This window comes from Suncus etruscus, chromosome X (assembly GCF_024139225.1).
Source record: "Suncus etruscus isolate mSunEtr1 chromosome X, mSunEtr1.pri.cur, whole genome shotgun sequence".
NCBI classification, from domain to species: domain Eukaryota; kingdom Metazoa; phylum Chordata; class Mammalia; order Eulipotyphla; family Soricidae; genus Suncus; species Suncus etruscus.
The window spans coordinates 61,179,879-61,197,207 of record NC_064868.1 but is presented as its reverse complement, the minus strand read 5'-3'; the positions used below and the strand labels follow the sequence as shown (position 1 = coordinate 61,197,207).

Here is a 17,329-nt window from a genome sequence, read left to right as displayed (position 1 = left end):
AACCTACTTTTAGGGACAGAAAGATTGTGCAGAGTAAGCACTTGCCTCACATGTGGCTGGTCTCAGTGCTATTGGCCCCTCAATACCACCAGGAGTGACTCCTGAGCACAGTCAGGGATAGTCAGGAATAGAACTGCTGGTGTAGTACCCAGACCCAATATAAAATAAAATATGTATACATGAGAACATGAAGCTAAGTACCCATAATGTAAATTTTAAAAATTCATCTAAGGGACTGACTAATTTGACATCTTTAAACCACATCATGGTAGAAAAGTTAAGAAAGGGGAAAACATCAAGACTTCAGAGTTACCCTTTACACTTCAGATCTAGACGAAAATAATAGGGAAAAAGTAAAATGAGCATTATTTTTGTTTAACATTTTTTTCTTATTGGACAAAACCTCTTTTAAAATATAATTTTAAATTTCCTTAATTTTATTATAACACTGTGTTTTACCAACTTGTACATACAGAGTCATTTCAAGCATTAAATATTCAAATACAAATAGAATCTCCATTCTCCATTCCCAGTATGATCTCCCTACAGCAATGACCTCAATCTCCCATGCACTGTCATATACTGCCTCCATGCTGGCAAATTTATAAACTTTTTTTTTTGGTTTTTGGGCCACACCCAGCGGTGCTCAGGAGTTACTCCTGGCTGTCTGCTCAGAAATAACTCCTGGCAGGCACGGGGGAACATATGGGACACCGGGATTCGAACCAACCACCTTAGGTCCTGGATCAGCTGCTTGTGAGGCAAACGCCGCTGTGCTATCTCTCCGGGCCCAAATTTATAAACTTTTTTATATTGCTTGTTACAACACAAAGGTAAATGAATTTATCAAAACTTAGATCATAAGGCAGGACCAGTGTGCCTAGGGGAGCTCACCTTGAGGTGAATGTGGAGCCTGGCCATGACATGGAAGACATGGGACCAGTGCCCTGGGTAAGACTCTTGCTGCAAGGTACGACGGAAGCCCAGCTTATTATGCAGACAACGAGGGAACAGCATAAGGAGGGTAGTTCACTGAGAGATAAATGTGGAGCCCAGACCATGAGCAGAAGAGACAACCTTGCTGCAAGAAAAGTGTGGTTATTCCATTCTACTCTATGGTCACACATTTTTTTCTAGTCAATGAGCCTTAGCACAACACATAAAAGTACCACCAGAGTCTCTCTCCCACATACTACCTTGACCTCACTGTTTGTTTTAACTAGGGGATAAACTCATAGCTGTCAGTTTCTCCACCCATTCACTTAGTAAAACCTTCTTGGTTTCCACATTCTTGCCACATCTTCTCTTGGTGCCATGATCAGGTGAGCATGGCCCTACTCAGAGGGACAGAGCCAGAGGAGTGGGTCCACTCTATTACCCTCCATGGGTGTGCTATTCTTCTCCTTATTATACCCCGGCACAGCATGTAAATAATGCCACACTGAAGGATTGCAATGGAGAAACAATGCAGAACTCCATCGTGCTTAGACAATGAACATAGTGTTTTGATGACTTGAAAAGTACCAACAACCTATACAGCCTCTTTGATAGGGACTTCAAAGAAGAAATATGAAGGACGTTCAAATAATTCAAAGAAAGCATAGAATAAACTGAAAAAATGACTGCTAAGATCCGAGATATAAAAGTAGCAATGGAAATCTTTAAACTGAAATAACAGGACTAGAAAACTTGGTATGTAAAATGAAAAACTCACTGGAAGGCCTCATGAGCAGAGAAACAGTGGCTGAGGACAGACTCATTGAACTGGAAGATGAAATGCATAACAACTCCATATAAAAAGAGAGGTTGGAAAATAGTCTTAAAATAAGTGATCAGCCAATGAAAAAAATCCTTAAAATGTGAACAGATGAAAGTAGAATTCTGGTATAAACTCAATAGAATCAGCATAAGAATAATTGGAGTCCAGAGGCTCATGAAGAAAATCCCTGTGAAAAATCAACAGTAAACACTCCAATGTAAAGAACTTCCCAGAATTAATGTGTGCATGTAATAACATCCTGATGCCTGAAGAGTATCAGCTAAAAGAAATTCAAAGGAAAGAACCCCAGGTACATCTTAGTCACAATGATGAATAATACAGATAGGGATAGAATACTAAAGGCAACAAGATAAAAAAGGAAAATTACCAATATGTACTCAAGTATAAGCTGACCCGAGTATAAGCCAACCCCCCAATTTCACCGTAAAACCTGGGAAAACTTAGTGGCTCAAGTATAAGCTGAGGTGGAAAATGCAATAGCGGGGCTGGAGAGATAGCATGAAGGTAAGGCATTTGCCTTTCATGCAGAAGGTCATTGGTTCAAATCCCAGCATCCCATATGGTCCCCCGAGCCTGCCAGGAGCGATTTCTGAGCATGGAGCCAGGAGTAACCCCTGAGCACTGCCGGGTGTGACCCAAAAACCAAAAAAAAAAAAAAAAAAGAAAAAAAAAAATAAAAAAAAATAAAGAAAATGCAATAGTCACTGGTAAATTTAAAAACAAAAATATATACCCAAAACAATTATAATAATTGAGGAATCAGTAGGTTAAATGTTTTTCAATATTTATTGCTAAAGAAAAACTGTAAACTAGAAACAATAACTTTAAGACTTTAAATAAAACCGCAGAAAAATGTAGCTTTTGAGGTAATCAAGGCAAATCACAAAGGTTAAATTCTTCAAAACTGGATTCCTCCTCCTCATCTGTATGTCCAAGCAGAGTTTCAGCTGTATCTGATGTGAGGGTAACAGCATAGACATTGTCATCATCACTGAGTTCACACATATTATCATCACTTCTGTTGGTCTCAGACAAAAGTGCAGAATATTGTGGGTTAAATAGTTTAGTGGCACACAGTTCAGGTCAGCTGCCTACCTCTTCAGCTCAGCCATGACATGTTGACTCAGCTGAAGTACCACCTCTTCTGGAAGACAGCAGAAGACGATTGTAGACAAAGTGCATTTGACTCGGTGTGTGCACACTGAATCAAATAACCTGTATGACCCAAGTATAAACCGAATTAGGGTTTCAGCACAAATTTTGTGCCAAAAAACTTGGCTTATACTTGAGTATATATGGTACATGCAGAGAACCTGAAGACAGTGGTGGGATATAGTGGGAAAAAATTAATAAAATGAATGCTTGGCCAAGAATACTTCACTCATACAGACTTATACTCAGGTTTAAGTGAAGGAAGAATACACAGTTTCATGAATAAACAACAGCTCAGAAAATTTACAGACACGAAAATAACTTTTAAATAAAGAATAAAGTGTCTACTTTAAGGCAGGCAGACTCAACAAGCACATTAAACTCCTGCAGACAATAATTTCTCTCAATGTCAATGGACTAAATGTTCCAGGTAAGAAACACAGCAAAAGTGATATTAAGAGGGAAATTTATAAAATTACAAGCATTCATCAGAAAGTAATAAAAGACCTTCATGAATAACTTTATGGCACATTTTAATAAATCAGAGAAAAGAAAAAATATGCAGAAAGTAATCAGGAATAAAGGAATAAATAAAAGTTAGAGCAGAAATTAATGAAATTGACACCCAATAAACAATTCAAAAGATAATGAAACCAAGAGTTGGTCCTTTGAAAAAATTAACTAGAAAGATTAAACATTGGCAAGAGTAACAAAGAAAGGGAGAGAGAAACTTAATAGCAGAATCAGAAATAAAAGGGAATGTCACTACAGATACTACAGAAATTAAAAGTGTAGTCGGGGACTACTTTGAGAAACTTTATACAACAAAACAAGGGAGCTTGGTAAAAATAAATACATATTTGGACTCCTATAGCCTTCTAAATTTGTACCAATATGATCAAGTATTCTTGAACAGACATATCAGTATAAGAAAAATGAAACGGTAATCAAAGGTTTCCCAAAAACAAAAGTCCAGGTCCAGATGTATTTACTAGTGAATTCTTTCAAATACTTAAAGAGAATATACTGCCAACTCTCTTCAAGCTCTCCCAGGTAATAGAAGAAACAGAAACATTTCCAAATTGTTTCCATTAAGTTAACATCATCCTGATACCAAAATCTGACAAAGGCACCAGAAAAAAGTGAATTTTTGTCCCATATCCCTGATGAACATGAATGCAATGATCTTGAAAAAATAATAGAAAACAGAATACAACTATACAGAAAACAATATAATACTAAACAGAATACAATACAATATTAGCAAATAGAATACTTCAAGAAGTTTTTGCAACATGATAAAGTAGGATTAATTACAGGGGTGCAAGGATAATTTAATATATGAAAGTTTATCAATATAATTGAGTATATCAATAAAACATACAATCATATCAATAGAAGCCAAGAAAACATTTGAAAAGGTCCAGCAGCCATTAATGATAAAAACTCTCAATAAGATGCGAATTCAAGAAAATTTTCTCAATATTTTAAAGCCATTTATCACAAGCACATTGAAAACATTATGTTCAATGTGAAAAACTAAAACTTTGCCCCCTCTTACCACTTCTATTCAATAAGTACTTGCCACAAAATTAGACAAGAAAAATTTATCAATGTCATTCACATAGGAAAGGAGTTAGTGAAGCTCTTGTTTGTAGATAACATACTGTATGTAGAAAATGCTAAAGACTCAAATAGTTTCTGGAAATAATGCACTTGTATTGTAAAGATGCAAGCTACAAAGTTAATACACAAAATTCATGGCTTTTAGATACACGTATAAAAATGTGAAGAAAAAGATATTTTAAAAAACAATCCCATAGGGGCCCAGAGAGATAGCACAGCAGTGTTTGCCTTGCAAGCAGCCAATCCAGGACCAAAGGAGGTTGGTTCGAATCCCGGTGTCCCATATGGTCCCTCGTGCATGCCAGGAGCTATTTCTGAGCAGACAGCCAGGAGTAACCCCTGAGCAACGCCGGGTGTGGCCCAAAAACTAAAAACAAACAAACAAAAAAAACAACAATCCCATAACAATTGTGCCTTAGGAAGTCAAGTACAGGGGCCAGTGAGGTGGCGCTAGAGGTAAGGTGTCTGCCTTGCAAGCGCTAGCCAAGGAAGGGCCGCAACCGAGGTTCGATCCCCCGGCGTCCCATATGGCCCCTCCCAAGCCAGGGGCAATTTCTGAACGCTTAGCCAGCAGTAACCCCTGAGCATCAAATGGGTGTGACCCGAAAAAAAACGAAAAAAAAAAAAAAAGAAAGAAAGTCAAGTACATTGGACTCGATTTAACTAAAAGAGATGAAAGACCTAGATAAAGAAAAATACCTACAAAACTACGCCTGCCCAGTGGGGCCTGACTGTGAAAAATTGTGAGTGCTGCCTGTGTGTGTCTGTCTACTATTCTGTCATGTGAACCTCTTGGGAATTGGGCCGAAAAGAGGCTCCAGAAGAGCACGGCCATTCCGCTTCGCTACGCGGCCGTGCGCTCTTTCTAAGGAAAGAACACCATTGCAACAAGAAGAAAAAATGACACACTAAGAACTGTGCTGGATCACTGAAGTCCAGCATTTCTCTCCAGACTGTCTTCTCTGCTGCGTGCTAGGGCCTAAGATTTGATCCTATGTGAGGCTTCATCCATGGAGGACACCCCTCCCTTGAAGGCAAGTGGACCCATCCAGAAAGGGCAGAGCCAGAGGAGTGTGGCTGCCTACATCATTTAGCCAATGAATACCACCAAAACACATAGAAAAACTCACAATACAAGTGTGACAATGGGGAAACAACGCAGGCCAGCATCAGACATAGAGAATGAAAATGACAATTCTGATGACCAGATAATGACCAACCAACTAATCAACCTCTCAGATAAGGAATTTAGACAAGCAATATGGAAGATGCTCAAAGAACTCAAAGAAACAGTGGATTGAGTTGAACAGAACACTAAAAAGAACCAAGAAAATATGAAGACAGAAATCACAGAACTCCAAACTGAAATAACATGTCAACTAACAGGCCTAAAAAACTCAGTAAACGAAGTGAATGACAAAATGGATAAGCTCTGGGACAAGATATCAGAAGCTGAGACTAGATTTGGTGCTGTGGAAGATGAGATAAATAACAATTCCATAGAGTGGGAGAGATTGGAAAAAAACTTAAAGCAAATGAACAGACAGTGGAAAAATTAGTCAAAGAATGGGAACAGACGAAAATAGAAGTCTATGATAAGCTCAACAAAAACAACTTAAGAATCATTGGAGTCCCAAAGACCCAGAAAGAAAATTTCCAGAAAGAATCAACAGTCAAGAACATCATTAAAGAGAAACTTTCAGAGCTAAAGAATATATGTGATCAAATCCTGCATGCTCGAAGAGTGCCATCCAAAAGAGAACCCAGAAAAAATACCCCAAGACACACCCTAGTCACAATGACGAATCCCACAGATAGACACAGAATTCTAAAAACAGCAAGATCAAAAAGGGAAATTACATTCAAGGGAGCATTCTTGAGATTTATAGCAGACCTGTCACCAGAAACACTCAAGTCCAGTAAGCAGTGGTGGGATATTGTGATAAGACCGAATGAAATGAATGCTTCATCTAGAGTACTGTACCCAGCAAAACTCACTTTCTGGTTTGACGGAAGAATACATGGTTTCACAGACAAAAAAACAGCTCAGAAACTTTACAGACTCAAAACCAGTCTTAAGAGAAAAACTGAAAGACCTAATTTAAGACAAGACTAACCAAAAGACACACCAAATTTCGATATAAAGATGACATTAAATCCCAGGACAATTCTTTCTCTCGACATCAATGAACTAAATGCACCAGTTAAGAGACACAGAGTGGCTAAATGGATGAAAAAACTCAATCCAACCTTCTGCCGCCTACAAGAAATGCACCTGAATAGTCAGAACAAACATAGATTCAAAAGAAAAGGCTGGAGAAAAATTATCCAAGGAAACAACATCCAAAAAAAAAGCTGGAGTGGCCATACTAATATAAGATAATGCAAACTTTATATTCAGGAAGGTTGTAAGGGACAAAGATGGACATTTTTTATTAATCAAGGGGTATGTAGAGCAGGATGAAATCACTCTCCTAAACATATATGCACCGAATGAGGTCCAGCAAAATATTTAATACTATTGTTGAAAAATCTGAAAAATAATATCAATAACAACACAATAATTGTGGGGACCTCAACATGGCTTTGTCAACACTGGATAGGTCACCCAGACTGAAACCCAACAAGAATATACTAGACCTGAGGAGAGAAATGGAAGAAAGAGGCCTAGTAGATATATATAGGATACTCCATCCCCAGAAACCTGGATACACATTCTTCTCCAATGTACATGGGACATTCTCCAGGATAGACTACATGCTAGCACATAAAACATACCTCCATAATATCAAGAGGATAGAAATTTTGCAGGCTACCTTCGCTGACCACAAGGCTCTGAAATTATTTGTGAATTCCAAACAGACACAGAAGAAAAACTTTAACACCTGGAAGTTAAACCGCTTCATACTGAATAACCAGTGGGTCCGAGATGAAATCTAGGAGGAAATCAAAAGGTTCCTGGAAACAAATGACAATAAAGACACAAACTATCAGAACTTATGGGACACAGCAAAAGCAGTACTGAGAGGAAAATTTATAGCTTTGCAAGCACACATCAGGAAGGAAGAGGGGGCTTACCTGAGTAGCTTAATGACACAGCTAATAGAACTAGAGTGCTCAACAGAAGGACCCAAAAATAGGAAGACAGAAGGAAATAACAAAGCTGAGAGCAGAAATCAACGAAGTGGAAACCCAAAAAACAATCCAAAGAATCAACGAAAGCAGAAGTTGGTTCTTTGAAAAAATAAACAAGATTGATACACCGCTGGCAAAACGAACAAAGAAAGAGAGAAACTTGATAACTCGTATTAGGAATGATAAAAGAGAGATCACTACTGATATGACAGAGATTCAAAGGGTAATCAGAAACTACTTTGAGAAACTCTACGCGACAAAAATGAGAACCTGGAAGAAATGGAGAAATCTTGGACTCATAATCTTCCATGGTTGAAGGAAGAGGATGTAGCATATCTAAACACCCCCATCACCATTGATGAAATTAAAACGGTAATCAAATGTCTGCCCAAAAACAAAAGCCCAGGCCCAGATGGATTCACTAATGAATTCTTTCAAACTTTCCAAGAGGAATTACTACCAATCCTGGCAAGACTCTTTCATGAAATTGAGCAAACGGAAACACTTCCAAATAGCTTTTATGAAGCCAGCATCACCTTGATACCTAAACCAGACAGAGATGCTACCAAAAAAGAAAATTACAGACCAATATCGCTGATGAATGCAGATGCAAAGATCCTCAACAAAATCCTGGCAAATAGGATTCAATGCCTCATTAAGAAGATTATCCACTAAGATCAAGTAGGTTTCATCCCAGGAATGCAAGGATGGTTTAACATCCATAAATCTAACAACATAATACACAACATCAAGAAATTCACAACAAGAAAAATAAAAATCCCATGATTATATCAGTAGATGCAGAGAAAGCATTTGATAAGTTCCAACACCCATTCTTGATCAAAACTCTCAGCAAGATGGAAATGGAAGGAACCTTTCTCACTATAGTTAAGGCCATCTAGTAGCAAATATTATCCTCAATGGATCAAAACTAAAAGCCTTCCCTCTAAATTCTGGCACAAGACAAGGTTGTCCTCTCTCACTACTCCTATTCAACATAGCACTGGATGTACTCGCTATAGCAATTAGGCAAGAAAAAGATATCAAGGGAATCCAGATAGGAAAGGAAGAAGTCAAGCTCTCACTGTTTGCAGATGACATGATACTCTACTTAGAAAGCCCTAAAGACTCTACCAAAAAGCTTCTAGAAACAATAGACTCATATAGCAAGGTGGCAGGCTACAAAATTAACACACAAAAATCAATGGCCTTTCTATACACCAATAGTAATAAGAAAGAAATGGACATTAAGAAAACAACCCCATTCACAATAGTGCCACACAAACTCAAATGTCTTGGAATCAACTACACTGAAAATGTGAAGGACCTATACAAAGAAAACTATAAAACTCTGCTCCAAGTAATAAGAGAGGACACGCGAAAATGGAAACACATACCCTGCTCATGGATTGGCAGGATTAACATCATCAAAATATCAATACTTCCCAAGGCATTATATAGGTTTAATGCTATACCTCTAAAGATACCCATGGCATTCTTCAAAGAAGTGGATCAGGCACTTTTGAAATTCCTTTGGAACAATAAACACCCTAGAATAGCTAAAGCAATCATTGGGAAAAAGAATATGTGAGGAATTACTTTCCCCAACTTTAAACTGTACTACAAAGCAATAGCTATCAAAACAGCATGGTATTGGAATAAGGACAGGCCCTCAGATCAGTGGAATAGTCTTGACTACTCAGAGAATGTTCCCCAGACATACAATCACCTAATTTTTGATAAAGGAGCAAGAAATCCTAAATGGATCAGGGAAAGCTTCTTCAACAAGTGGTGTTGGCACAACTGGCTAGCCACTTGCAAAAAATTGAACTTAGACTCCCCGCTAACATCATGTACAAAGGTAAAGTCCAAATGGATTAAAGACCTCGATATCAGACCTGAAACCATAAGGTATATAGAACAACACATAGGCAAAACACTCCAGGATATTGAGACTACAGGTATATTCAAGGAGGAAACTGCACTCTTCAAGCAAGTGAAAGCAGAGATTAACAGATGGGAATATATTAAGCTGAGAAGCTTCTGCACCTCAAAGGAAATAGCGCCCAGGATACAAGAGCCACCCACTGAGTGGGAGAAACTATTCACCCAATATTCACCCAATACCCATCAGATAAGGGGCTAATCTCCAAAATATACAAGGCACTGACAGAAATTTACAAGAAAAAAACATCTAATCCCATCAAAAATGGGGAGAAGAAATGGACAGACACTTTGACAAAGAAGAAATACAAATGGCCAAAAGACACATCAAAAAATGCTCCACATCACTAATCTTCAGGGAAATGCAAATCAAAACAACTATGAGGTACCACCTCACACCACAGAGAATGGCACACATCACAAAGAATGAGAATAAACAGTGTTGGCGGGAATGTGGAGAGAAAGGAACTCTTATCCACTGCTGGTGGGAATGCCGTCTAGTTCAACCTTTATGGAATGCGATATGGAGATTCCTCCAAAAACTGGAAATTGAGCTCCCATATGATCCAGCTATACCACTCCTAGGAATATACCCTAGGAACACAAAAATGCAATACAAAAACCCCTTTCTTACATCTATATTCATTGCAGCACTATTTACCATAGCAAGACTCTGGAAAAAACCAAGATGCCCTTCAACAGACGAATGGCTAAAGAAACTGTGGTACATATACACAATGGAATATTATGCAGCTGTCAGGAGAGATGAAGTCATGAAATTTTCCTATACATGGATGTACACGGAATCTATTATGCTGAGTGAAATAAGTCAAAGAGAGAGAGAAACACAGAATGGTCTCACTCATCTATGGGTTTTAAGAAAAATGAAAGACATTCTTGCAATAATAATTTTCAGACACAAAAGAGAAAAGAGCTGGAAATTACAGCTCACCTCATGAAGCTCACCACAAACAGGGGTGAGTTTAGTTAGAGAAATAACTACTTTTTGAACTATCCTAATAATGAGAATGTATGAGGGAAATGGAAAGCCTGTTTAGAGTATAGGCGGGGGTTGGATGGGGAGTAGGGAGATTTGGGACATTTGTGATGGGAATGTTGCAGTGGTGATGGGTGGTGTTCTTTACATGACTGAAAGCCAAACACAATCATGTATGTAATCAAGGTGTTTAAATAAAATATAATAAAGAAAAAATAAAAATAGAAAATGCTGCTTCAAATATTTAAAGAGGACACAAAGAAATGGATACATATACTCTGCTCATGGAATGGGAGGCCTAACATGATTAACGTATTAATCCTTCTTAAAGTATTGTAAATATTTAATGCAATCCGTACAAAAATGCTTGTGACATTTTTTATAGAAGTAGATCAGACATTCCTGTAATTTATATGGTGAAATTAATGTCGATATGGGGCCGGGCGGTGGCGCTGGAGGTAAGGTGCCTGCCTTGCCTGCGCTAGCCTAGGACGGACCGCGGTTCGATCCCCCGGTGTCCCATATGGTTCCCCAAGAAGCCAGGAGCAACTTCTGAGCGCATAGCCAGGAGTAACCCCTGAGCGTCACAGGGTGTGGCCCAAAAACCAAAAAAAAAAAAAAAAAAAAAAAAAAGAAATTAATGTCGATAAATAGCTAAAGCAATACTTGGGAAAAAGATGGAAGGAATCACTTTCCCCAATTTTATACTGTACTATAAATTAGCGATCTTTAAAACAGCATGATATTAGAATAAAATCGGACTCTCAGATCAATAGAATAGATATATTGACCTGGAGATGAATCTATAGATTTACAAAAATTGTTTTTTGATAAAGAAACAAAGAAATAAAAAAGTTAAACTCAACAATGAACAGTTTTGTGATTATGGTGCTTGCATTTTTTTCATGTTGGCAGAAAGCTGCTCTTTTATTCTTTTTTTTTAAATTTTTTATGTGGCCAAATTGATTTAAAAATCTTACACAGTGATATTTAAGGTACACAGTGACAATAAATGAGGGCCTTTCCACCACCAGTGTTGTCCTCCCTGATTCATCCCTGTTCCCAAGCATATATCCCTTATCACCCTCCTTTATCCCCCAGAATGCTAGTGTAACTAAAAGCATATATGTTAACACTAATGTAAACCTTTTTTTGTTTGCAGTTTCAGATATTTTTACTAGTGGTTTCTTAAAGGTTTGGAGTCAAAGGAGCACTGTAAAAACAATGTTAGTGTGGCAATTATCATTTGCATGGGCCCACCAAAGTATGGGGGTGATGAAAAGGAAAAACTTTGGCCTAAGTACAAGGAGACCCTACCCCTGAAATTTCCTATGGTGCTTACATTTTAAAAAAGAAACAAAAACCCCACAACCACACTACAAAGCTTCCAATGGAGAAAGAAACCAGAATGACACTATGCTTAGTGAATGAAGATAAGAGTTCTGAAGAACCACCTAGTAGAAGTCATCTATATTCCCTCTCTGCTAATAAGTACTTTGGAGAGAAAATATTAAGGATGCTCGAAGAACTGAAGTAAACCTTAGAACTAAATGAACAATCAACCATTAAGGATAAATATGATAAAAGCATAGAAGTTTGAACACTTCAAACAGATATTACAGGACTAAAAACTTGGCAGGCAAAAAAAAAAACTCACAGGCAGGTCTCATCAGCAGAGTAAGAGCTGCAGAGGTAGAATGAGTGAGCTGGGAAAGGAATTGCAAAACACATTCATACAACAGAGGATGTTAGAAAATAGCATGAACCAATGATGGAAAATTATCCTAAAAATAGTAAATCTTGGTGCTAGAGGTAAGGTGTCTGCCTTGCAAGCACTAGCTTAGGACAAAGTGCGGTTCGATTCCCGGCATCCCATATGATCCCCCCAAGCCAGGAGCAATTTCTGAACGCATAGCCAGGAGTAACCCCTGAGCGTCAAATGGGTGTGGCCCAAAACCAAAAAAAAGTAAATCTTATATTTTAATGAACTGGACATCTCAAAAACTATCCAAAACGACAATGAAAGCAGGAGTTACTTCTTTAAAATATAAAACCAAATCAATAAATTATTAGCAAGACATACAAAGAAAGAAAAAACTAAATAAACAGAATCAGAAATGAAAAAGATGTCACTACAGATACTACAGAAATTCAAAGGGTAATCAGAGATTATTTTGAGAATTTTTATGCAACAAAACCAGAATACCTGAAAAAAATGGATAAATTTATGGACTTCTATAAATTTCCATGTCTGAAGAAAGATGATCTTGAATATCTAAACAGACCTATAACTCTTTAGTAAGTTGAATGGCAATCAAAAGCTTCCCCAAAAACAAAAGCCCAGTTTCAGATGGAACTACAATTTACAACTAAATTACTAAATTTTACAAGTTTTTAAAGGACCTACACTCAATCCTATTCAAGTTCTTCCAGGTAATTGAAAAAACAAAAACACTCTCAAATATTTCCTATGAAGCTAACATCACCTTGATACTAAAATCAGACAGAGACACCACAAATAAAAAGAACAACAGACTGATATCCCTGATGAATACAGATGAGAATATTCTCAGCAAAAATACTAGCAAATGGAATGCAACGGCTCTTTAAGAAGGTCATACATCATAATCTGCAAAGTAAATTGATGCCTGGTAAGCAGAGTCACACCCTGAAGGACAGAGACAAAAACGGGAGATTGCTAGGTGTCATGTGAAAGGCATGTCACTGTCAAGTAAGCATGTGCTCATCCTATAACAACGAATCGAAAGGGGAGCCTGCACGTAAGAGTCTAGAAAGCACATTGCCACAGTTAAATAGATCTCCACCTTGAAGTACAAAGCCAGAAATGAGAGCCTGCATGGTGATGCCCAGAAATCTGTCACTGCCGGGTAAGTGGGTCCCCACAACTAAAGACATAGCCAGTAAGGTGAGACTGCTTGTCACAACCTGGAAAGCAAGTTAATGCCTGGTAAGTGGACTCCCACCCTGAAGGACAGAGCCATAAAAAATAGTCTGCTTTGTGGTACCCAGAAAACATGTTGCTGCCAGATAAGTGGGATTTTGCCATGATAAACAAAACCAGAAAGGGGAGCCTGTTTGACAATGTTCAGAAAGCAAAATGGCATAAATTAAGCTTATACTTGCCCTGAAGGGAAGAGCCAGAAAAGGAAAACCAGGAAAACACAACACTGCCATGAAAGCCAGAGCCATAAAAGGAAGTCAGCATGGCTCACTGCTGCCAGGAAGTGGACCCTTTCCAGAATAACAGAGTGGCAAAATGGAACAAAAATCTGAGTTCAAATTTTTGCTGCCTATAACAATCACATCTGAATATTTAGAATAAACATAGACGCACAGCCAAAGGTTGGAGAACAATTATTCAAGTATAAAACTCCTTTAAAAAGGCTGGAGTATCTGTAATAAAATCAGAATATCTATGACACAGACATTAAACTTAAAATGAGCTTCAAGGGACAAAGATGAACACTTCTTAATAATGAAGGAATATGTACAAAATGAGGAAATTTTACTCCTAAACATATAAGCACCCAATGACGAACCAACAAAAAATTTAAAACAATTGCTGATAAATGTGAACGAAGAAATCAATAGCAAAACAACATTAGTGGGAAACCCTCAATAGGCCAACCAGGCTAAAAGCTAAGAAGAATATATAGTTTTTGAAGGGAGAAATATATATATGTATATATATGTATGAATATATATATACACACACACACATACACACACAAACACACACACATGGTTTGGGAATCCTCAGAAAAATGGATACAAATTCTTCTCCAATCCACATGAGCCATTCTTCAAGACAGACCACATGCTGGCCCATAAAACGTACCTCCATCATAGAAAGAAGATAAAAACCGTACAACCTAACTTCTCAGATCATAATGTACTGAAATTAGAAGTGAATTACAAACAGAGAGGAAACACTTTAACCATGGAAATTAAACAGGAAATCAAAGAGGAAATTAAGAAATTTCTGGAAACACACCTCCACAAGAATATATCAAAAGACAATGAGGAAACCTATATTTTTTATAAGTTTAAGACCTATATAATACTATCTCTTAACCTGTTTATCCCCAAATGTAAGGTAGACTCCTGCATCACTTTGTTCCCTTAATTACTTTTTAAAACTCATTTTATTTATTTCTCCTTTATATATATACATACATATATATACATATATATGTGTGTGTATTTAATTATCTTGTTTTTGGTTTTGGTTTTGGTTTTTGGGTCACACCTGGCGGTGCTCAGGGGTTACTCCTGGCTCTCTGCTCAGAAATAGCTCCTGGCAGGCACAGGGGACCATATGGGACACCGGGATTCGAACCAACCACCTTTGGTCCTGGATGGGCTGCTTGCAAGGCTAACGCTGCTGTGCTATCTCTCCGGGCCCATCTTGTTTTCGTTTTAATCTCTTTCTTAACTTTACCTGCTTTGGTTCTTCTTGGTACAAAAACCTACAAGAAAATGTCTTGCCTGGGATAAAAGCTCAGGTCAAAACCAGGGCACAGAGATGATGGAGCCTGACAGTTTTACTCCCAAATGCACCAGCAATATAATATAGCACCATTTCTTTTTGCAAAGCATACTAAAAGAAGGGGAAATTTTACGTATTAGAAACAAGCTCTTATCTACTAGGGATAATAACTATTACATTTTACAATACAAGGGCACCACTCACCTTGAATTTATATCATGTGGCCCCAACTTAGACTCCATATAATTAGACAGCGACCATCCAATCATGAACCCTAGATTTCAGACATAGAACCGACACAGAAATCTGCAACCGCTCCAGGAACCAAATTCCCTCTGGGACATTTTTAATACTGCTCTGACACCAACATGCGCCAGCTTTGATATGACATCCTGACAATGAGGAAATGACAACAACTTGATCTAAGAGCAGGCTATCTTATCTTACCACCTAACAATAAGATGAAATCAGAATACACATCATCCTTTGATCTGTGCAAAAACCAAGATCGCTAAATTTAGAAGACTGACTGTGACAACCATGACTGGGAGAACTTATCTTGGACCAATAAAAAAAAACCCTCATCTAGGCTTTGGCCTACCATCTGTACAACCAAAACCTCTAATTCCAGAGGTCTGACTGAGACAACTGCAACTGAGTAGAACTTCTGGAAACATAATGAAAGACTCTATCCTAGGTTTCGTGCAAACACCAAGACCACCAACTACAGAAGACTGATTAAAACAACAGTGATGGAACTAGAACTGTAAAGAAAAACTTCATCGTAGGCTCCATCCTATCACCTGTGTAAATACCAATATCTCTAGTTAAATAGGCCTGCTTTTATCATACATGACTGAGTAGAAAGTATTCAGACTCCACAAAAGGACCCAGGGGAGAGTAAAAGAGCATGTACAGAGCCTGTAGTTATTCTCATGACAGTATACTTCAAGCGCAGAGAAACCCTGTATCTCTTAGTTCAAAGGAATTCCCTTTCTAATATCCCCAATATTTACTGTGCCTATGAAAAATATAAAAAGATTAATTAATTAAAATCAATTTATTGTTATTGTTGAAAATTAATTTAAAATTTTAATTAATTTTTAAATTTTTTATCTTTATTTAAACACCGTGATTAAAATTTGATTGTAGGTATATGATTATAGTCATGTAAAGAACACCCCCCTTCACCAGTGCAAGATTCCCACCACCAATTTCCCAGATCTCCCTCCTCCCCACCTCACCCACACCTGCACTTGAGACAGGCTTTCTACTTCCCTTATTCATTCACATTGTTATGATAGTTCTCAGTGTAGTTATTTCTCTAACTACACTCATCACTCTATGTGGTGAGCTTCATGTCATGAGCTGCACCTTCCAGTCCACGTCTCTCTTGTCTGAGATCCTGCTAAGAATGTCATTCATTTTTCTTAAAACCCATAGATGAGTGAAAGTATTCTGCATCTTTCTCTCTCCCTCTGACTTCTTTCACTGAGCATAATAGATTCCATGTACATCCATGTATAGGAAAATTTCATGACTTCATCTCTCCTGACAGCTGCATAGTATTTCATTGTGTATATGTACCACAGTTTCTTTAGCCACTCATTTGTTGAAGGGCATCTTGGTTGTCTCCAGAGTCTGGCTATTGTAAATAGCACTGCAATGAATATAAGTGTGAGGAAGGGATTTTGTATTGTATTAAAATTAATTTTTGTTATTGTTGTTTGTTTTTTTGCTTTGTTTTGTTTTTATTTTTGGACCATGGTTATTGTTTGGTTGTTGTCTTTACTGCTGTGGTACTTTTGTTTATAATTTTTGTTTGTTTGTTTGATTTTTTGTATTGTTGTTATGTTTTTCTTCATTTTTCCCTTTTTTCTTTTAAATTGATATTTATAGGCTCTAGAACAAACTCCTTCTGTTTTTTGCTTGTTTGCTTTTTGTCCCCTTTTTAAAATTTCCTTCAAACAGAACCACATAACTTGAACCATCTTGTTCTGTCTCACAAATTGAGGGGGAAATAATGGAGGGTACCAAGACCGAAGAGTCATATGAACATTGAGTAGAAATAAAAAATGATCAGACTTGAACATCAAATCCAAAGCCAACGACAATAGGATGGATACCTAATCTTCAACAAGCTAGACACAGAGGGGACCACTTATACTAGCAGTCTGGGAGGAAA

At 37.6% G+C, this 17,329-nt stretch overlaps 1 protein-coding gene across 1 annotated transcript in view; it reads right to left on the bottom strand.

Annotated features, from left to right (window-relative positions):
* Window positions 1-17,329, bottom strand: part of LOC125999248 (diacylglycerol O-acyltransferase 2-like protein 6) — a 38,690-nt gene that overhangs the window by 7,010 nt on the left and 14,351 nt on the right. The window lies entirely within an intron of this gene.